The 23328-nt window shown below is 44.9% G+C and overlaps 1 protein-coding gene across 1 annotated transcript in view; it reads right to left on the bottom strand.

Annotated features, from left to right (window-relative positions):
- The window catches only part of DCC (DCC netrin 1 receptor), a 566036-nt gene that overhangs the window by 331690 nt on the left and 211018 nt on the right, over positions 1-23328 (bottom strand). The window lies entirely within an intron of this gene.

Below are 23328 nucleotides of genomic sequence, written 5' to 3'. Positions count from 1 at the left end.
GCGGTGCGGGGGTGGCTGTGTGCTACCACAACAGCAGCCTGAGCTGGGACCCCAAGCACAGCCGGTGGGATGGGGCAAGGAGCAAAGGCACAACATGATTCTTCGCCAACACATCTCCCGGCTTTCAGGTTCTTTTGTTTCTTCGGTTCAAATTAAAAATCAATCGCGCCCTTTCCAATGAACGACTAAATGGTGTAATAGCCTCCCACCTGGCGTAATTCGTACCAACTTGTACATTTTCTCACCAAACCTGTACTGTGCATCTTGCTTGTGCTACCCATAGTATCCATTAATTTTGAAAATTAGTTATTTTAGTTCCATTATAAAGGTTATTTTTTTTAAACTAGAACACTGAGGGATTTTTTTTCCCTTCTATATACTCAGTATATCTAAGTTCATCTTTAATCAACTGCTCATTAAAGAGCTGACAATAAAACTCAGTATTTCATATCTTGCTTTTGTTCCTGAAAGACACGTGCAAGAATTCATCTGAACACCAATTCTCCAAGCCCCTTCATCCAAACGAGATGAAACGGCATTAACTAACACCGAACGAGCACAAACCCAGCCTGCCCAGCGCACACACCCACCAGTAAGCCACGCTTGGATTCGTTAGGCGAAGACCGAAGAAGTCAGACGTTTTCACTAGCTCGGCCCCTCTCTGAGCGCCAACCTCAAGCTCCGTCATCCTCCTCAGACTGCAGCATTTCTGTTTCCAAAGCACAACGTCTGCAGCCCCTCACGGCACACACGACACGCTGACCCTCTTCTGCGCCGGCTCCTCCACTCCCAGGAACCAGACACAGGCTCCAGCAACAAGGCTGACGTGTCACAGCACGGTGCTCTCTGCCTCTCTCCTCCTCCCTGATGGCTCCAGGCCTCCTCTTCTCCAAAGCGTCCACCCAACCTACCCGCTTGCCTCAGTTCTCACGGAAGAAATAGCAGTGGGAGCGGTGAGGCATGAGGACACGCAGACGGTGGGACACCCACCCAGCTCTGCTTCCATGGATGCAGAAAACTCCTCATCGTGACAGTCCTTCACGAACTGATCTGAGAGCTTTTAACGGCTATGCCCCACTGCTTTCAGCTCTAAATGTTGTGTTTCTACCCCAAACTTTTCAGCTTTTAAAACTGTGACTGCTGAACGTAGGATCCCTGTAGCAGCATCCACCATTTAGTGGTCAGGTCTACGGTCACGCCTGCTTCTGACCTGTTGCTGCTTCTGTTCCCCTCTGAGTAACCTCCAGCAAAATCCCGACCGGCAATAAGAACGAGATTCCATTTCTACAACTCAAATGTCCCTCATTCCAAACCACTTCAATGTTTCATGTTGCTCCTGGAAACTTCCTTTTATAAAACATCACCTTTTCTTACCCAAAGGAACAAGTCTGCTCACTGGGATCTCCCAAACAGAAGCTTCTCTTAGATCAGCTGGGTTTGTTTTTCTAATCGGTATTCCCGCAAGTTTTTATTCCAAAACGTGTGTGTCTGTTTATACACACAATACAAACTCCTCAGTTTTTCAGTCTGACACATCCCATCGTTGTTATTTGCCATCAGAGGCCAGAAGGACGGCGGTCGCAGCCTGAGGTCGGTGGCACCTTCTCTCCTGAGCCCTGTTCACGGACTTACCGCTCGGCAAATAACAAGGGGCCACAAGTCACTTCCCAAACACCAAGCGCAGGGGAGATTTTTAGCAATACAAAGCATTAGTGGCCATGGCAACCATAATGCAATGACCTTTTGGCTATTTTATTACAGCAGCAAATCAATATTTCTGCCTTGGGAGAAAAACTGGGGCAGTCCCACGTTGGCCTAGAAGATGCATCTAAGAGGAACGTTATTATTTTTTTTATTTTTTTTTTTTGCCTACTAAGTAAGATTAGAAATAGTTGTTATGTAACAGGATGAGCCTTTAGCCACTAATGGAAAAAAAAAATAATAAAAATAACCCCTCACATTAAACTCTTAAACTTGCACCTATGTAAAACCCAGAGCCTCCCAGAGGTTGGATTAAGCACTTGTTTGTGGCGGAGTTTGTAAAATTACACAGTGCTCCGGGATTATTATGGATCTTGTCAAAACTACTCCAGAGGCAGAGGGGAGGATTATGGTGTGGGAATTGACTTTCTCCGACTGATTTTAATGAAAAGTCAAGATTTATGGAGACAACGTTATAATAATGCTTCCAACTTCGCCCCGCAGCCTGGAGCGTCTCTGCCTTTCTACCCCCTCGCTTGCCTGCTCCTGAGCTGATACCAGCACTTTGATGTGCCTTTCGCTGCTGGAGCTGCTCCCCTCCCTCCCCAGCCCTCGCTGCTACCCCCACGATTGCCAGCCCATAAATACAACCGCGCTGTGTCAGGCTGATCAAAGTGTCAGACTGTCACATCCATCTGAAAAAAAAAAAAAGAGCAGCAGTTTGCACTTGATCCATAACATATGTAGGACATAGAAACGCTTCGCTATAAAATTACTCATCTTAAACGCCGTAATAATCAGGCATGGCTGCTACAGATAGCCTGCTATTACACGTGTGTTTAAAATTCAGATAAGGAACGTCTTGTTATTACTTTTACAAGCAGCATGGTTTCCCCAAGCAACATTAACCAACACAACAGTGTTTTACAAAGGGACTCCACTCCTCCCAAGAGGATATTTACGCGGGGGCTATACTCTCATCTAACCCAGGAGAGAAACACCTCGACATGAAAAAGCATAGTGCACTCCCACCTTCCCCACACCCTTTTCTTCTGCAATTGCCACTTTTTATATCCTAGGAATGTTTACATGTGGATTTGCACCTACCCCCAAAGCTTTATGATGAGTTGTTGTGGGCTTGTTTGGGGGGGGTGGTTTGTTGTTGTTTGGAGGTTTCCCTGGTGGGTTAGGTTGGGTTTTTTTGCCCCCCTCCCTGAGATCACAGAGGAAAACATCACACTGGCAGTCTCACAATTACATGGTGCATTTTGGGAAGCCAGCGTTAGGTCACTAATGAGGCCTCGTGCCTTCCTTGGGAAGAATCGGGAGATAATCCAGCAACGTTGGCCAAAGAGCTTTCATTCGAATTCACGTGTATGCCACCACAGACAGCACACAAAAAAAGGCTACCTCACCTCGACAGTAGCTGTCCTCGTTTTTTGTTATTTTTTTTTTCCCTTTAAATAAGCGCCTTGTCAAGTTTGTTTGGGGGCACAGACTGCAAGTGCAGAGTCTTTGGGCTTTATTTGGCTGTGATTTGCGAGCGCAGCACCAGCAAGCCAGCGCCAGGCTGCCCTGCAGGCTTTCCCACAGTCAGGGCTCGCTCTCCCCGCCGCATCGCTTCTCTCCTCGTCCCTCCCAACATGTTCGCTTTGCCGCCTCGTGACCGGGTACATAAGGAGCCATTTCTTCCCACAAGAAACCTTGGAGCACGCTGCAAGGAGCCAGCACCTGCTTGCACATCAGGGAGTTTCAGCTCCACTTTGCCCGTCCTTCCCAGTGTCCTCCAGGGACACGCGTGGATCCTGCCCCGTGCCTCAGAGAGCACAAGATTACTGCAGTACTGAACATCAGGAAGAAAATAAGTTTAAACTGCTGGTATGTTCCCCACACACAGCGAAACAAGGAGTCAATTTTAACGACAATATTTAACACGTCACAGAACAACAACAACAAATCTCCACTTCCATTTTTTCTTCATTTGGGTTCTGGAAGGAAAGAGAAACCTGGGGATGCTCTTCCTAGTGCCATCATGGGATGGGAAACCAAGGGCCAGGTCACCCCAAGGATGAGAATTTAATGAGGCTCTCCCCTACCCCCCTTAGGGGCCTTTGGCATTTTGATCAGAGTTGAGTTATAAAAATAACTGATCTGAAGACAGTTTTACCAAAAATCAGCAGTATTGAGGCTAAAAGCTTGTTTTCAAGAATTTTCTTATAAAATCACCATCAAAATAATGCAAAGCATCGCCTAGCGAAATAATTCTGAGGCACAGGTTCAAAATCCCTAATGAAATTATTTCTAAAAAAGAGTCCCTCTCCAGGAGGTATTTATTGCAGACCTGCTGAAACAAGGCAACCAAATTTCACCACAACTCACCTCCACTTCTGAAGTTAAGCCATAAATAGGCAAACAGACAAAAAAAAAACCAAACACAACAACTCCTGTTGCTTCATCTCCTTTTTGTTGGACTTTAGACAGTAAATGCCGCTTCCTTACACCACGCTCTGCCTGCTTGGAAGTCAGCTGTGAACTCAAAAGGCAGTCAGGATTTGCATGACACACCACGCTAAACGTTGCTGGCTCGTGCATAAGGCGCCGCAGGAAGAGTGGATGAGCTCTCCTCTACTTACAACCTCCCAACGGCCCGTGTTTGTGTCATGCTGGCAGATAAGACACAGCAAAACACCCTCATACCCTCCGAGAAATTGAATTTATAAAATTAATTTTACATCTCATTGCCTACTACACCACTACACTTTGGACTCATTTATCTCAGCAGTGCCAGATCACTCAGCACTTAAGAAATATTGTAAACTTTTTTTTTTTAAAAAAAAAAACCCACAACAAAATCCTAAACAGACTGAAAAGTAGTTCTGACCTCAAAGCCATCACTGAGGTAAGACATACCTTAAACCATGAAGGTCTGTACTAATTTCCCACTTTGAAATACTCTTCTTTCAAAATATCCTATTGTTCAGCCTGGAGGAGGCTGAGGGGAGACCTTATCGCTCTGTACAGCTGCCTGAAAGGAGGCTGTGGTGAGGTGGGGTCGGTCTGTTCTCCCAAGGAACAAGCGACAGAACAAGAGGGAACGGCCTCAAGTTGTGCCAGAGGAGGTTGAGATCGGACATTAGACAGAATTTCTTCACTGACAGAGTGGTCAAGCCCTGGAACAGGCTGCCCAGGGCAGTGGTGGAGTCACCATCCCTGGAGGTGTTCACAAACCGTGTAGATGTGGCACTTGGGGACACGGTGGGGTTGGGTCAACGGTTGGACTTGATGATCTTAGAGGTCTCTTCCAACCTAGGGCTTTTGTGATCCTACTTGCACTACATAATGACTCAAAGCTTTAACCATGAATCAGAAACTTTGGTGCCAGGTGCTGCACACAAGAGGGAGGGGAAAAGATCCATCCCACAGCCAAGCAGTGTTGGTGGCATGTAGGGAAACACTGCTTCTCCAGTGCACAAGGGGACCTAAGAGGAGACTAGGTATTTACTTGAGATATACCACCTGAACGAGTCATTTGCCTTCACAACATGGCTACAGGCTTCTTTTAAACCAGTGTCATGGTAATTCATGAGCTTTTGCATCTCCTGGGTCAGTCAGGAGTTAAAGTCACCTTACACCTCCTTCTGCATCACCTCTTTCAGTAGCAACATGCAGCGCTCCGAGCAGCGAGGGTTGCACAAAGATGTTTTACCAACATCAGAGCAACATCACACCGGTCAAGCCTGTGCAGGTCCCAACCCACCCAGCAAACTCCAGGTCTCCTGTCCCTTGGTGGTGATGGCATCACCAAGTAGCAACTTAAATCCTACTCTCAGGACTTAAAGCATTCCACCGCCTCCACGTGAGTCCTATGGAGTGACAGACGCCACCACATCACTATTGTTCCTAGCTTACACGTCCCTAACAGAAAGGGCTCCCTCTTAGCTTCACTTTTAAAGCACGTAGGAAGGACTGAACATTTTTGTCACTAAAGATATAACTCCCAACTTCTATAAACAACCTGGTTGTTTAGTCAGAAAGTACCATTTCTACATAACCACTTAATCATGAAGAATCTGCACTTTAAAAATATGCTCTCAAGGAGCATCGACATAAAGGCGTCCTTTGTTGACAAAGTACTTTTTGGTTTGCAGCACAGAAAACAGTCAGTACATAAATTTCTGCCCTTGGCAGCTCTGTTCCAACTTCGTATTTTCTTCTTCCATATACTGAAGATCCTCTTGCCAGGCTTCTGCCCTCATCAGGCGTTCGCGCAAAAGGACATCACACTATAGGATGTCACGACATGGTTCCTGCTTATCTTAAGAGTAGGAATTTTAAAAATCCTTTAGTTAAGAGGTTGATTTTTTTTTTTTTTTTTAAATCAGGATTTTTTTCTGGGTAGCCTGAAAGGAAGGAAACATCCCTTACCAACAATTCCTTCCTTTCCTTTAACGTCTCCTTTGTCTGACTCCAAGAATTTTTTAGACTTCCAAACAATGAACCAGAGGCATCTTGCTGGGGCAAAGCAAGCCCCTATCCAGAGGGTTTTTGTTGCACCAATAAGCACAGGCTGTTGAGGCATTTCCTATTGAACCGGTACGTACCCAAATTTACCCCCAGGAAGAGAAAATGCAGAAAAACGTGCCTTGGCTCCATCATCTGATAAGGCTTGAAAGAGCAATGCACAGATTCCAGCATCAGCCACCACGCTAGTCCCTCCTCTGACATCCACCGTGGAGAGCAAGGAGAACCCTACGCCAACAGGAACGTTTGGACAAGCCCATGGCAGTCTGGATCCCGGCTGCAGTCCTGCGGGGTGGCACAGAGCAAGCTCTGCTCCAAATCGCATTTCTCTAACGCTGAGGGGGCCTGCCCTTGCTGGTCAAGCACCTACCTCACAGGTTCCTTTGGGCTTTTAGCCCATGCACCATCGGCGCAGCCTGGAGGTGGGGGTGGTGGTGGCCCTGGATCCACGCTCCAGAACACAAATTTTAGGACCATTGAACTGCAACACCAATCGCTGTGTCATTTCTGCCATAAAGTTTAGCAATCCTCAAAGACAGCTTTAACTGGGTCCTGTTTGAATAAATTGTTTCTCACCATGGACCCTTTCTGGCCTCTTGTTATTGTCCTCCTGATATTCATGGTTTACTGCCTGGTTTTAATCATAGTAAAATGAAACAGTCTTGAAAGCATAGCTGTGAACATGGGACTGCCGGGCTATGAAGTGCTCAGTCCTGCCTGACATCATTTTTATTTGCTTAGAAGTTCTTTGCTGTAACGTCTCCCTCAATAACTACAGCCCATCCTGCAGCTTAGAAATGAAATCTCAGTGTTTGAGAAGTACTTAAACAGGCTCATGGGCTGAATCCTGTTCCAGAAGCTGCATCCATAAATAATAAAGGACAACGACACGTAAAAGTGTTAAAAGTTCAGGCTACAAATTCAGAGGATTAGGGGAAACATTCCAAACAGAGATGGGAAGGAGATGAAAATAGTTTTAAAAAAATTTCTTCTCCATAAGAGAGTCTGGCCAAATTCCTGGTTGCTTCCGATAGCATAGAAACATTTCCTCTCAAACTAGCAAGAGTAAAGACAGATTACAATGGAAATAAATCCACTTCAGTCAGCTATGGATGTTGCCACCACTGTTTTTCATAAAATAAAAAATCTGATGGTTGATCAGAGTGTAACATGCCAATGGAAAAAAAAAAAAAAGATCTACAGTCACCAAGCAAAACAGCTGCTCATTAGTTCTGGGCCAAATTTAAAGAAACAGCTTCTGGAAACAAGAACTTGAAGAAGAGCTTCATTTTCTTTCCTGCTCTCTTAAAAATCAATTATTTCTAGTCTTGCCAACTGTGGAAAAAGCTGAAACAAATGCATCTCCAATTCCAGCCAGACAACACCTATTTTAAAGCCAATTCCATAGCTTTTCGCCATCCAGGCAATGACTGCCTAACATCTGAGGAGAGCACCACAGGAGGTGCGTGCTACACGCAACCAGGTAAACCTACATTCCGTGTTCAGATCTCAGTGAGCCGCTAATTTTCTTGTCCGATTGGATGTTCCTGGAAACTTCCTATGTATTTCAAAAATTTCAAATGTTTGCCTTCTAAATATCAAAAAAACATGATAGAGCGCACAACGTCCATTCATTAATTTAAGGACTCTATATATGCCCACTACCCTAAAGCTAGGCAAAAGAAAGAGTTAAGCCAATAACTTATGTTCCCATTCTGCTTCCCAAAGATAGCTAAAACACTCTGTCTTCCACAACTCGGTTCAGAAATCCAGACCAAACGCGTTAGGTAGATCTTGCTAAAAGGCAGACTGGAAGTTGTGATTACTCTTCTTTACTCAACAAGCCCATGTCCTAAACGCCTTCAAGTACCCAACAGGTCTCACCCTCCAGGGACTCGATTTCCCCTGGCCTGGCCTTCCATGTCGCTGCCCCCAACCCCAAGCTACTGAACATTTTGGGCCAGAATCCTCTTAGATCTTGACCGCTTCGGGTTTTTTCCCTCTGCTTGAGCAGAGTCTAAACCTCAGTGCCTCGTTGCCCAGCCCCGAAGCTGGAGTCGTCCCCTTCGTACACCTCAACTGCGTTGCAAAGTGCAGTGTAACATAAAGGTGTCTGAGTTGGCTTTATACGAGCTAAAGAGGGGAATAAAATGAGAAAAACCAACCAGGTTTCTGGAAACTGAAATCTCTCTCCTGAACTTTTGATTTCATTACTTACTCTACGACCTGAGGCATGATTCTCTCCCTCGCTTTTTATTCTCTCAGATCTGACTGGTAGCCACAGTCACCACCACCAAGTGACTCAAAATCGATGTGTCCCAAGTTTTACACAAGCATAGCACTGAGGAAGGACTGCAATGTCCATTTTACAATCCCTAGTTAATTTAGATCTAGCCAAACATGTTCTTTTCCAAATGTGTGAAATATTCATTTCTGACTTAAGAGCTTGGACGGCAGACACCAGCCCAGGTGAGCTTTTAGGACTGAATTATAAACCCATGAAAATAGAGTTTATAATGGAAATGCTGACAGACTCTCAGCTACAGCTACACTAGTGGGAACCACTGTAATAAAATGAATGCAATCACTCACCTCGTTTTACCAGATTTTATTGCTGTAGAGAAAATTAAGAAACTTAACATCTTGCTCTCCACTAAATTGCTTTCTCTTCCCCAGACTTTTTGGTGTGCCCTTTGTGATACCACTTACTTGTAAACATCCTCATTTTTGTCTGTGTATTAAAACACATGCATTTAGCAGCTTAAATTAGGATTTATTTTTTTTTTTCCTCTCTGTAGTGTTTAACTTCCTATCTGGCCACTTTATTCTGAATCTTATTCAAATTAAAGCAGGGCTATTACGCAAGGCACAAAAGTTCAATTTGAGTAAAATCTGGGCAGGATTTTCTTTTTTGCATGAAAACAACAGCATAATAAATGCTAATCATGGTAATCTTTTCAAAGTGAAAGCTTTTCAAGAGTATTTTTGCATTTACGAATATAAAACATGCTTCCAATTTACATTCTAAAGGTTTGCATAGAATCTGAGATTAGAGATGGAAGAGACCTATATGTCATCCCTTCAATCCCCTGTCAGTGCTGGATTGTATCATCTGCTGGTAAATATGGAATAAGAAGGTTTAAGAATTATACATTTTAGCTTGTAAACCCATAATCATCCTACATCAATCGCGGCACACAGAGAAATTTGGAAGCCTGCTTTTCCGTACTGCCGCGCGTCAATCAAGCCCCAAACGAGCGCATACATCAACTCCTCCTCTTGGTCAGGTATGGGCACCAATGAGGGTGGAGAAACCTGACCCCTTTTAATTAAATTGCTTGGAATGATGTGTTTTATGGAACTCGAAGATTGACTCAGCTAATTCAAATCTCTCTCCCCTGTAGTGACACTGGGGCATCACAACTGACCTATTTCTCATTTGCCCAACAGAGGTCATCAAGGACAAACGCGAGGGTTGTAAACAGCTTCTCTCATCTTATTAAACATCACTTCAGAAACGTGTATAGATTTTGAGTAAGCAAGGTCAAGAAACCATTAGAAAGGTTAAATTGGAAACAAGAGAGCACGCAAGGTGGTCACAAGATTGTTCCAAGTCAGAAAATTAAATTAACCTGAAGAAATCCCTGAAGGTGACTACATCTTCATTACTTTTATTAGGGACCAAAGTAAAATCAAGAAATAGGGGAAGACCTATTTAAAAAAAAAAAAAAAGAAAAAAAAAAAAAAAAGATGCAAAGCAGCAGCTACCCAGAAAGCCTTGCCACTTCTGAACTCCTTCCCACCCTACCCCCTATCTGACCATGTTTGCTCAGTGTTTCATGGTCGCTTTTCATGAGTGATTGCTGCAGTTTTACCAGTAAGGATGTCAGCATAAAGCAAACAAGTCACATGGAGATGCATTTTTAAATCTGCTGCATTTGTATTCACCCTCAAATACATTGCACACTCATCCAAAACAGGGATCAGAAGGATGCCGCAGGCAAAAGAGCACTTAGACATCTAAGGAATACGCTTACTCAGAACTTGGTCAGCTGAATGAGAGACAGCCAAAAACACTCTGCAGGACCCACTTAAGCAAACAAAGTGGTATAGATGACAAAGTTGTCACTAGAAATTGTGCTTTAGTACCTAAAAACGCTGCTCCTGAGTATATCCCAAAGCTTTTCTGGTCTGGCTGACCCAGCTCTCTGAACACTTGCGAGTGTTCTTGAGGTAACCAAAATTCACAGTATCACCCAGTTTTCCAGGCACGCGAGGAAACATCTGACAACAACGTGCTCTACAGTCAGGTTCATTAAAAAAACATGTAAAAATGGGCTCTAGCAAACCAGCATTTTTGGCTGGACTGTGCTGCACTTTCACAGGAAGGATGACAGAAATACTACCGCGGGGAATGGGTGCAAGGAATTCACAGCCCTCCACTAAAACGAGTCTGAAACCCAAATTTCCCATTTCTTTGGGAAGGCCTTCAACAAAACAAACACGGTTACTTTTTCCTCTAACGATGCTGTAACAAGAACAATCATTCTACCTATGCCCAAGTGTGTGCTATTTGAAGTACAGAAGGTGGTTTCCAGCTCTGGAGCCCAGCAAAAGAAGGAGCTGAGACTGCAGACACGTTCCTCCTCAGCAGACGTTGGCATTCAGCACGCCGGCTCCTACAAATCTCACTCTTTGGCATTTAATTCTCCCCATTCACTGTAAGCGACACTTAGGAGCTAACTCATCATCATAAACGCTATTCCAAGAGCCAGGCCCCTCATGTTCAGGATATGCAGGGTGAGCAATTGAAGCCTAGGTTCACTGCGAACTCTACAGATATTACATCCAACTACCCCAAACTACACGACACCAAGTTTGAAATGTAAGTCTCAAATCACACTGAACTGCCCGTGGTTAAGAAAATAACACATTTCAGCAAATGTGGCCCAAGCTTTTCCAAAGAAATAGCTCTTTGTTCTCCTATAGTCTTATAAGATAAATACAGCTATAAAATTATCCCTTTTTACCAGGTCTACACTCGAGGCTTTTCTCAGGAAAAAGTCCTGATTGCTTGTTCTATATCAGACACGTCTGCAAGATGTCTGCGTTTTAACCCTTGTAAGTAACAACTGCACTACACATCGCCTGGAAGAACAGTTTCAAGAGCCTCCCCATAACATGTACTGGTAAAGTATTTACAAATCTCCTTCGCTCCTTGTGCCACAAGACACTAATGACGCTGCTGTTGGATAAGTGTGTATTATCTGGACACCCAACTAAGCAATAAAGACAGTCAGATATCTGGGAAGATGATGTATGTGGTACAGTTTAATCAGATTTATTTAGCCCAGAAAAAGTAAGAGGAAGGATGAGGGGCCAGAGCAAGAGGTTCAAGAGATTTTTAACGTGTTAGATTGTAATTAAAGAAATGATGAACCCTCTGTTGTTCTTGGTCATAAACAGAAGGACGAGATCAGATTCCTTAATATTAGAGAAGATGGAGGTTGGACATCAGAAAACCCGTTAACGTACTGAAACACAACCAGGCCGGGTCAGGCTGTTGGTTGCTGTGCTGTCGCTCCGAGCACTGTAATACCCGAAGCACCGTACAGAAGGGCAGAGGCAGCTCCTCCAGCTTTTGGTGCCCATCGCTTCTCCCCCGGAGGGCCTGATCCTGCCTGCACAAGGCATGCTGGGACCACCCTCCATGCAGCAGCTACCAAAGGAAGATGGGCAGATGAACGGCTCCTTTCCCCCAGAGCTAAGAAATGAGAGGGGCACCCAGCTCCTGCCTGCTGTCAGGGCTGATGTGCGCGGGACGGAGCAGGCGCCGAGGAAACACAGAGGTCAAAACTGCCAGAACTTTGGGCTTTAACTGCCTCACGGTCGGACAGCAGCTGAGGAGGAAGTTCAGGGCAGCAAATCTAAATGTCAGCAACTAAACAGAAGCAAGCTTCCCTTTTTTTTTTTTTTTTTTTTTAAAATCTATTCTTTATTTATTTTCCCCACTTGTAGAACTGGGGTGGTATTGTTTCTGATAGTATTACTTCTGTTTCAGCAAAATATGCTCTAGCAATAGGCTGACAAACACATCTGAAGCACTTGTACATCACACCGTGAGTGGCTCATAGGAAACACAGGAGGAGAACACCTCCCCCTCTGCTCTGCCCTGGTGAGACCCCATCTGGAATAGTGTGTCCAGTTCTGGGCCCCTCCATTCCAGAAGGACGGGGAACTGCTGGGAAGAGTCCAGCGCAGAGCCACAAAGGTGATGGAGGGGGTGGAACATCTCCCTCATGAGGAAAGGCTGAGGGAGCTGGGTCTCTTGAGCCTGGAGAAGAGGAGACTGAGGGGTGACCTCGTTGATGTTTATAAATACATAACAGGCGAGTGTCAGGAGGATGGAGCCGGGCTGTTCTCGGTGATGGCCAGTGACAGGACAAGGGGCAACGGGTGCAAGCTGGAGCACAGGAGGTTCCACATGAACATAAGGAAAAACTTTTTCCCTGTGAGGGTGGCAGAGCCCTGGCACAGGCTGCCCAGGGAGGCTGTGAAGTCTCCTTCCCTGGAGACATTCAAAACCCGCCTGGACACGTTCCTGTGTGACCTGCTCTGGGTGACCCTGCTTTAGCAGGGGGTTGGACTAGATCATCTCCAGAGGTCCCTTCCAACCCCTCACGTTCAGTGACTTTAATCCCTGGAAATTCAGGTATTGGCTACTTCCCGAGAACAAAAAAAATATCAGAGAAGCAAAAATTTCAAACCATAATTTTTAATGTAAAAAAAAAAATAAATCAGTTTTGCCTAAAAAACTAGCAAATCCAGAGGCCCTGAAAACATAGATTATGCAACTGGAGGGAAGGAAGGCCGGAGGCAAGAACAGTGCAGTAAGTGTGAGCCCCACAGCCTGGCTCAGACCCAGCCCAGCCGGCCCTGCCAGCTGCTGGCCTCGGGGTTTGTTCACAGCAGCAAAGGGAGGGGAGAAGAGATGCTCCTAAAGGAACAGCTGCCTCCAAAAGCCTGAAGTTGAAGCTGACAGCGTCGAGAGCTAAACGCAGGTAGGGCCCTTCTTCACTCCAATGACTGCTACTGGGAGATGGACCGAGGGAGGAGAAGAGGAGACACTAAAAAAGGCACCAAAGAGCAAAAAGGTTTTCAGCAAGTCTCAGACAAGCAATGGGGTGTGGGAAGGTGAAGCACAAAGGCTTTTTTCTCACTTGAATTACTGTATTATAGAATCACAGGACGGTTTGGGTTGGAAAGGACCTTAAAGGTTACCCAGTTCAAACTCCACTGCCACGGGCAGCGACACCTCCCACTAGAGCAGGTTGCCCCAAGCTTCATCCAACCTGATCTTGAATCAGTTGTCACCTGTTCGGTCACAGGAGCCCCAGGAACACGAGCAATTTGAAAGGAACTTTTATATCAAGAAGAAAACCCCCAAAAAAAGTCAGTTTATACCCCAGAAGAACTTCTAAGTCAAGCATTTATTTTCCAGTTTAGAACAATGAACTCCAACAGCACCTTTGTCCTGCATGACAAAGGACAAAGTGACGACACCACAAAAACTGAGGGTTAATTTCCAGAAAAACCACCCTGACAGATCTGTCAGACAGCAGGATGCAGTCCCGAGGGAGGCCATAGGAGTCCCATCACTTAGGGCCTGGTAAAACCAGAGCAGACCGGCGATCCGCAAACACGGTGCGGGAACGGTCCCCTCCTCGAAGGTAAACTGGCCAGATGACCTACAGGCTGACGGCCACCTCCAGTGCCTATGATCTATTACACCCCATTATTTTAATTCACTGAAACTGCATGCCCTCGCTAACCAAGGCTGCTCCTTTTTCAATCCAATCTCCTCGAGTTCAGCCTAAGTAAATCTCTGCCAGGCACTAAAAACAAAAGCAAAACCTTTTCCCTAAATGAAATTTGCTAATTAAAGTCACGCTTCTACACAGGGCAAGGACAGAAGAGCAGGAATTGCAGTGGCCTGCATTCCCGCTGAGCACTTCTCAACAGCCCGACGGTAGAAGGGAATACAGTGCACAAAACAGTGTTTCTGGTGTCACCTCAAACCCAAATAAAAGCAGTGTTGTACAGCAATGCAGTTCCCAAACATGTTTTTTTTTTATTACCTGGAACGTTGCTCTCCTACAGGTTGGTCAATTCATGAAACTGAAAATGATGGGAGAATCAGTGCATTGACAAATTTCATGATTTTAGCTACCGATTTTCAAACTCCCATTTTTATGAGCAAAGTACTTTCTGGCTCACTGACGTCCATTGAAAAAAAAAAAAAATCACAAAGGTTGCATTTTACCCCAGCTAGCTAGGTGTCATGGGGTTGCAAAGAGGCAGGCAACCCCCTCGCAGCGCTGCTGCCATCAGCGCTTTCCTGCCACTCCCTGCCCTGTACTGTGGAAGAGCAGCCCCCAGGAACAGCGTAAAACCACGAACAGGAACAAAGACACATCCACACTGTGCAGTTGAGAGCCACCAAACATGACAGAGGAGTGCCGAACAGCCGCCTCACTCTTGGAAGAGGCCATAAAAAAAACAGAATGAAAAAACCTTGCTTCTGTCCAAAGATATCTCCTACTTCTACCACAAAAGTTGAGACACAGATGGGCAGGACAAGGGAGCAAGGCAAGCAAGGGGATGATACCATGCAAGAGAAGTATTGCTTCCGAGTGCTGGCTTCAGCATTGTCGCAGCACGGACGTCTTGCTGCAAAGGAGGGTGCTAAGGAAGGACCGCGGCATATAGGCAGACAAAATATATGCAGTTACACCTTAAGCTTGGGGAAGCCACAGCGCTGTAGCTGTCCAGGCATCTCCTTGGTGGCTCCTTCTGAAGCCAAGAAAACTCACTAACAACCCAGTGTCCTTCAGCAGGGATTGTTTATTGAGGCGCTGGGCAGCCCGGGGGATGGCTCCTTCCATCCGTGCGTGCCCAAGCGTTGGGATTCTTGCCTTATATTTGCAGCTTTCATGGTTATTCATTACATTTCCAAAAAAAGGTTGGGTTATTCTCATTATTTCCAGGAATTCGTTATCACAAGTTCCTCCCATAGTCCCACCTCAGTCCGCCCAAGTTACGGCCCCGTCAGGGGGGTCCTTGGTGGTCGTTGGGGATGAAGGTCCGAGTCTTCCTCAGGGTTGAACTGTTGAACTTGCCCTGTGGCGCCTGCCCTGCGCCATCCTGGGGCTTTCCCAGCTCACAGAACCAGCTCTTGCTCGCTGCCCTCCCTGTCCCTCCTGCTCAGCCCTTTGTGTCCCTTGAGCCCCCCAGTCTGACGGGAGGATCCCACCGGGTGTCCTTCGCTGGGCGGATTCTGCTGCATCCTGATCTTCACAGTGTGTGTCAGTCAGCAATGGGTCTGTGCATCAGGGTCAGTACAGATCGGCCTCCCTCCCTGTCTCTAAAGGCTGGGCAGCAGCTCTTTTCTAAAAGCCAGTTTTCCAAAAGCCTAGTTAGCCATTCTGTATTACACTTCCCAACAGAGCTCTAACACCTGGCTACGCAGCATCCCAGTGGCACAGCTCACGGGGGGAAGCTGCCCAAGCCAACAGAAGACAGACGAGGCAACTGGAGGCAACTTTGAGCTCTGCTAAAAGTGGGAAATACTCATGTGAAATAGTAAGTCTGGCTCAAAGCATCTGTTACCCAGCACTGGGTCTCTGCTCAGTCCTCAGAGGGGAGGAGAGGGGAACGCAGAGCAGAGCCTTGATGGTTATGAATCCAGAAGCACCTTTGCTGGAGTGGCAGAATGGGAGCCAGCGCCTGGGTATGCCTCCACCCCCTGTCTCAGGGTTCCTGGGGAACTTGCAGCATTAATGAAGATGAACAGATAGGTTTTTATTGTCGTGTTAAATATAGAGTTAATTATTCCTCCTCCTGACAGAAAGCGTACCCAAGAGCAATTCACATGGATGCACATCAAGAGATGTGTGACTGGAGCGGTCCTCAGGAGTCTGCTGCTCCCAAGTCACTCGCTACAGTAAGTTTTAAAGTCAACAACAAAAGTAAAATTAAAAGCTGATGAAAGTGTTTCCGCTAATTATTGTGTTGGTGTTCAGGTACTTAAACGTAAGGTAGAAGGTTATCAGAGACGTGTATCTTCAGCAACGGCCCTACTTCACTCGCTATTTTAAAACCAGTGGAGCACTGCGGTGGTGCCCCTCCCAGTTCACACTGGTGGGGATCAGGGCAGCCTGCTTAACAGAAAGGTACAGTGCTAGAAAGGTTGATTTTCTGTGGAAATGAGAACAACACCAAAAAAAACCCAGCCCAGAAAACAAATTAAGAGCAGGGAGGATATACAGAGTGTTGGAACACAACCGAGTGAAAGCCAGAATCGCGTGTTAATTGAACACCGTGGGGGCTGCCGCAGAGGAGCTTCTCTGCCCTCACCTCCAAGAGACCCCCAAGTCAGTGAATTCTTAGCACATTGTAAGAGCCTTTAGTTCTAATAATTATTTATAGCAAAATTAAAAACCTGTTTAAGTAAATGGAATATTTTTGTTATCTTTAAATATAAGTGGCATTGTTAAAGTGAAGGTTAAGCAAAGTATCTGATTAGTTGTACGGTATCTACATTACACTGTACCCAAATAACCACCACTAAAGCACTCAGCCCTCTCTACTTCTAGCCCTTCTTTCAGCTTTTTCTTCACCCAACAGGCTTTCACGACTGGCTCCAAGTACTCCAAAGCTTCTTTATTCCTTCTGCCTGCTCAGAATTTGCTATTTTCAGTGACGGGGCAGAAGTTGGCTGCCACGTTTCTCTTGGCACTAGACGTGTATCATGCAAAGCTGCTAATTCTCTTCAAAACCACTGGTGCCCAGCGGTAACCGCAACTCCAAAGAGCAGTCAGGCACCAAAAGGAGCCAGTTACTTATTCCTGACTGTCCGCTGGAGTGGATATTCAAGATCAAAGCGTTCTGATATTATTCAACGGTCAATCAAGGATTGAAGCAACGTAGGGAGGAGTATCTTGCCTTCTTCCATGTTAAAATTACTCCCAAGTAAAACCATCGCCCACAGCTCATGTCCTGCAACGAGATATCCCGTCACCGTTCACCAGGGAAAAGCAGAGTGACCTGCAGCAGCTCTGTCCACGAGACATCTACAGGAGCCACTTCCCTAAGATTAAAGCTGGGATAAACGCATAGAGGAATTAAGGACGTAATGCAAAGCCTGTTGCACAAAAGTGGGCATACAGAACAGAAACCTTTCCCATAGCTTTCCACTTCATTTGGTCTAATCAACGAAAAACATTAAAATTTACCTTTTAAAAAAAGACCAGTGAAACTACCAACAGGACAACTACTTTATTAGATATGCTGGTCATTTTGTTCGGGGGGTTTTTTTTGGTTGATAATCTCATTGCACCCCCATTTATGCCAGAGAAAGTATGCACAAGACAGTGGAAAAAAACCTGGGGTGCATACTGAAGAATGGCACATAAAGAGTCAAACATTTACCTGATTTCCGGATATTTCCTTTCACATTTCGCATCTGTTTTTGAAATACAAACGTGCTAATGAGCTTTAATGGCATGACCGAGTACACATTTGTGCATGAGTGGTGCACGTGGATCTTACAAACACGACAAAGGAACATTAAGCAGCGATAGCACAGAGCGAGCACTCGGGAATCGTCCGTTCCATTAAGCAAAAAAACTATTAAGCACCGTAGGTCATCAAGCGATGTAAAAAGCAGCCCCACAGGCGTATATTATCATGGCATGCAGCAAAAAGAAAAGAGAACAAATATCTCAATTAGACTGCTAGTCCTTAAACACTAGACTTAACCAATTCCTGATAGAGTCCTAAGTGGTGCCCTGTGCACTCGTACACACTGTGTCTGCTGGACGTATTCACATAAAATGCAAATATAAAGAGGCATCTTACAGAAAACCCTGTTGGCCAAATATTCATAAACATCCACATATTTTGCTGAATTCACTGACAAGGGGTGATACTTATAATCAGTTTTCCAGCTAGAGCCACAGAATCATTAATGTTGGAAAAGACCTCGAAGATCATCAAGTCCAACCACCACCCCAACCCCACCGTGCCCACTAAACCACGTCCCCAAGTGCCACATCCACACGGTTTGTGAACACCTCCAGGGACGGTGACTCCACCACTGCCCTGGGCAGCCTGTTCCACTGTTTGGCCACTCTTTCCGTGAAGAAATCCTTCCCAATGTCCAATCTAAACCTCCCCTGGTGCAGCTTGAGGCCATTTCCTCTTGTCCAAAAATAATGTACAGAGTTCAAAGTTGCTTTTTTTGAATTTTATGTTGCGATTTAGCAAGAAAATCAATTTTTGGACCTCCAAAATGAGTTCAGGAAGTGGAGTTTGTTTCAATGTTGTTCATTACTTGTATTCTAGTTTATGATTTCACATCAAATAGCCTAAAATCTCCCCTGATTCGGAAATCAAAAAAGGTAGGAACAAAAAAAAGTATTAGCTAACTTCAGTTGTTTAAGTTATATTTCCCAAACAATTAATTTGTGCAAGTAATTTTCTTCCTTCATCAAAAAAGAAATTGATCACAGATCCAAGGAATGAGAAATATGCACCACTTTAGATTGTATCTTGTTTATTCTCCCTAATATAGTATTTCCTAGATTTTGGTATAGCAGGGTTCTTGTGTCGATCCCAGAGTTCCTTAAAAGCAATACCTCCTTGTGTCACTCTGAACGATTCCTTTTCATCCTCAGTTCATTAAAATCCAAAAATACTAGTAGGCAAAGGTGTCTAATATTGTATTTCAGAATTTCTTAGCCATTCTGTGTGCCCTTAGATAGAACTTTTAGAACTAGCAGTAAATTTGTAATATTTAAAAAATAAATTTAGGAAAACAATGAAGCTGTAACACTCAGTGGGGATTAGAATTTCTGCACATGGGCAAGATTTTAACCTTGGGTTCAACAGCTGTCCTGGCAACTAGTCTTCTGTTACCTGAGGCCTGGCAGCGCTGTTCCAGGAACAGCAATAGAGCACGAGGCGCAATCGCAACAAATACGGGGCTGTAATTTTTAAGTTCAGTTACGTTGCCTCTTTGGAGTCTGCTGGTGTTCTGTTCAGACACACACAGAGCAAAGCTTTGATTCTCACCAGAACAATTATAAAACACCCCCTGCATTTTTATATTGCTCTAATACCGATGAAGCAGCCTGATAAGACAGCAGCAGTCTCCCATCCAAAGCCGAGGGACTCGCCGATAGTGTCAAACACCACCTGAAAATATTTTTAAATCACTTGAAGCTCTTGAAGAAATAAGTTGCTGCTTGGCTGACAGTTTTTTTTAGGAGCATATGGGCTGACTTTCAGCTGAAGGAGAAATATGACAAATGTTTTTTGCTTATTCCATGGTACTAGCTCAACACATACAGTTTAGTCCCACAATAAACATGGTCGCAACAGCAGATTTAGGATCCCCCTCTTTCTTCCTTGGATATTAACCTCCAGAGCAACCAGAAAGTTCCTCAAAGGGCAGCACTGGCCAGCTGTACTTTTCCACTGACTTCACCAGATCAGAAATGTTTTCAACCCCTTTGACAAAGCACGTCTTAACTATTCTTCCAGGCGGTTGGTTGTTGCGGGTTTGATCCTTCCTGCCTCTTCTCCAAAATGACCTCTGATTTCATCCAGGACTGAAGCAGTGGCAATATACCCACGCAAGGAATGGAGTGCTGAAAGCATATATGGGGAAACTTATTGAAGAAAAAACTAATTAAAAGGCACTTAAATGTTCAAATTCTTCACTCATGACTCAAAAATTCACTGGCACACAGCCCACATCGATGACTGACAGAGTATTCAGGTGAACTCTATGGAAACACGCTGTCCCCTGCAGTCTCTAGACGTCTGCTGCTGGTGATTGCCAAAGCCAGGACATTGGCCTAAATAGATCTATAGCTGCGATGAAGCTTATCTGTTGTTTGGTTCAGGGTTTCTTTAATAAGAAAAAAAACTTTATTATAAAGAATTTTCAGCACCAATCATTTTCTAGTTACAAATCACCGTGACCACGCACCAAAGTTTCCAGTCTCATCACGTCAGAGAGCTGGCCCCCACGCTGAAGTGCGGTAATGTCCCTTTAAAGCAACCTTGGATTCCACTTTGCATCATCCTCTGAAAGACCAACGTTCCAATTAACAAGAATAAAGCCAGAACCTTTGAAGGGCTGATCCCGCGATACACCACAAATAGAGACGTAAGACAAGGTAGTGTGGTTTCTATCTGAAATCCTAGCAATTACGAGAAATACCAATAATTAGCAGACTGTTAAATTGGGAGTTTTAAGAAGATGCTGGAGAAGGAAGCAGCTCTTGGATTCTCTCCAGTGCTCCCATTTCCATTTCGGCCTGGAACACTTTTACAGCTGGAGCACGTCGGGGCCGTAAGGACCCTTGAGAAGTTCTAGGAAACGGTGCATTTTCCCCATGCACGGCAGGCTTCACGCATAAAATCCTCAACTGATTAAAAACAGTTTTCATTTGCTACATTTTCTTTATTGAAAGCACTTTAAGCCATGAAAGTGTAAGGGGAAGGGTTTTAAAAGGGCAATATACTTTGAGTACCCCTGAGCAGTCTGTTCCATGCAGAGCTGACTGTTACCTTTTACCGGCGACTGCTTTATTGACTGTTAATGCTTTAAAAAGCACGGCGAAATCACGTTCAGAGTCTTTACTGTGAGAAAGATATATGCCCCTTATGCATACCAGTGGTTTGGCAATTTTCACCTCCAAAGACATAAACGTTGATGGATTCTATGTTGCCAAACAGCACAGTAAGTGCTTAAAATGCTGTGGTGAACAGACCTATAGTTTAAAAGTGACACTACCCAAGATTAGATTGTAATTCGGTGAATGGATCTCTTCCTAAAACCTGCCTGAAATATTAAAGCTCATGATCCTTCCATTAAAGTCTTGCAAGAATGAAGTCTTCTACAGAAAAGGAGACAAAAGTGAAACGAGGATACGTACTGTTGACATGAACACAATCTTCCACTCATCGGGACAGTGCAATCGCACATACCATCATCACCTCCTTTGGATGAGAGCATCAGGCTGTCCAGAAAAGGTCTGCTTAGCAGCAATACCTTGTACATCACACAACGGATCAGAAAGATTCAGTTCTCAAGTGTAATAGTACTAAACACAGCTCTATCCTATCCCAAGCCTCATCTCTGTAAAAGGCGGCTTTTCTGAACATAGGGAGTTTATTTGCTTTGCCAAGCAACGATTAACACAACATACTGGAGTGTGAGACCTTCATTTCTCCTCTTGCCCTCTCTCCCCTACTCTGTCGTGTTTCCATCTGCCACTGCCTTAAGTCAGTGATGTTCTGCCAACACTGCACAGTGACTCCCTCAGAAAAAAAAAAAAAAAACCAACAAAAAACCACACACCCAAAAAAAACCAACATCACAAAAATTCCGCTTGCTCAGGAATACGTGCCCTTCAGAGAGCAAAATACTACTTCTGCTTGAAGAACTTGTTGCCATTTTAAGCGCCATACACCTTCTATTCCACCTTACAATACGAACCATTTTCACAGAGTTAGGATAAAAAGAGGTCAGTCAGAATCACCAAGGTCAAAACGCCCCTACAGAGACCGTCCAAGTCCAGCGCCCTGCAGAAAGCAGGGGCAGCTTCCAGCAGGTTGTGCTGGTTTGCGTCCAACTGGGTCTTGAACGTCTCCAAGATGGAGACCCCACAGCATACCAGGACAACCCATTTCACCGTGTGATCGCCCTTGTCAGAGAAATACTTACGTTTAAACCAACACCCAGTATTTTGGACCGTGTGCGTTGCCTCTTGTCCTTTTCACTGTCGTTCCAATTAAGAAATCTTTATCAGTTCTTCCAGTTTCAGCCCAACTGTTCTCGAACGGAGCAAGCTCCCCCACCCCAAACCTCCCACCGTCACCACAGGGACAGGAGATCAGGACCTGCCATGCAAAGCACAGTTCTGCCTACGAAAAGCTCAAAATCATGGAGCTGGGCACAGCACAACAGGGAACGCTCACGTAGGTGCATTCACTTAAACAGAATAATTGGAGTGATTTTATTAGTTAGCGCTTGCCAACAACTAAGATCGAGGCCAAATAACAGCTTGAACTGGCAAAAAGCCCTATTTGGCAAAGCACGGCTCTGCAGGCTCCCTCCAAGGGCGGCTGGATAACAGACTGACCAATTTCTTCACATCTGTGGGGCTCTCCATCACTTTGGGTAGGAACCTCAGCACAGGAATAAATACAATGCTGAGGATGACAAGAGATTCAGACAGAAAAGTGGTGGGGAGGAGGTAGATTAGGGAAGAGCGAGGTTCTTACTGCATGTTTTAATGAGAAAACAGCTGTACCATGAGAAAACCTGCCTTTTCTAGCTGGTAGAGAAAGGTTGAGAGGAGGGGAAGTGATCTTCCATTTAAAGGGTCTTAAGACTGGAAAACGTACTTGTGCACTCACGGCCCCAGGTGTCAATCTCCTCCCCAGGATAAAAAGAATATTTCAGCTTTTATCTTGTCCCGGGGTTACTACATTAGCACCTGTGGATAGCTGCTCAACCCTTGCCAAGGCCAGGCAACCAGGGCAATCTTTAACAGATCTAAGTCAGAGCTATCAGCAATACACAGTAGCTCCAACCATAAAATGAGCAGAAACAACGAGCACCCCCTTCGAGCTGGCAAAATTCTTAAATATTTATCATAAAGAAAATTATTCTGAACTCTTAGCACATTCTAGGGACCAAGTGATTTTGGGTTGCTGCGTAGCTTTTATTTGAAGCAATTCCAAACGTTTTTTCCCCCAATAATTAGAGGATTGAGGACTACATCCTTCTACACACTGATGAAGAGGCAAAAGACCCCTTTAGAACTCCAGACAAACACTTTTCACAGAAGGTATTTGTTAAGTCCACGAGAAGCCGTAAGTGTTCTCAGATGCCTGCTACCAAACTTCTGTTCCTCCTGCCATATGCCTACACAAGTGCTTTAAAGGAAATACAAAAGAGGCTGCCAATTCCAGTAAGCTACATAACAAGTTCTTGCCTATGAAAAAGTTCTTAAAACCATAAAAATC

Source organism: Leptosomus discolor, chromosome Z, assembly GCF_034619465.1.
Source record: "Leptosomus discolor isolate bLepDis1 chromosome Z, bLepDis1.hap2, whole genome shotgun sequence".
Taxonomy (NCBI): Eukaryota; Metazoa; Chordata; class Aves; order Leptosomiformes; family Leptosomidae; genus Leptosomus; species Leptosomus discolor.
This window is presented reverse-complemented; position numbering and strand designations above follow the sequence as displayed.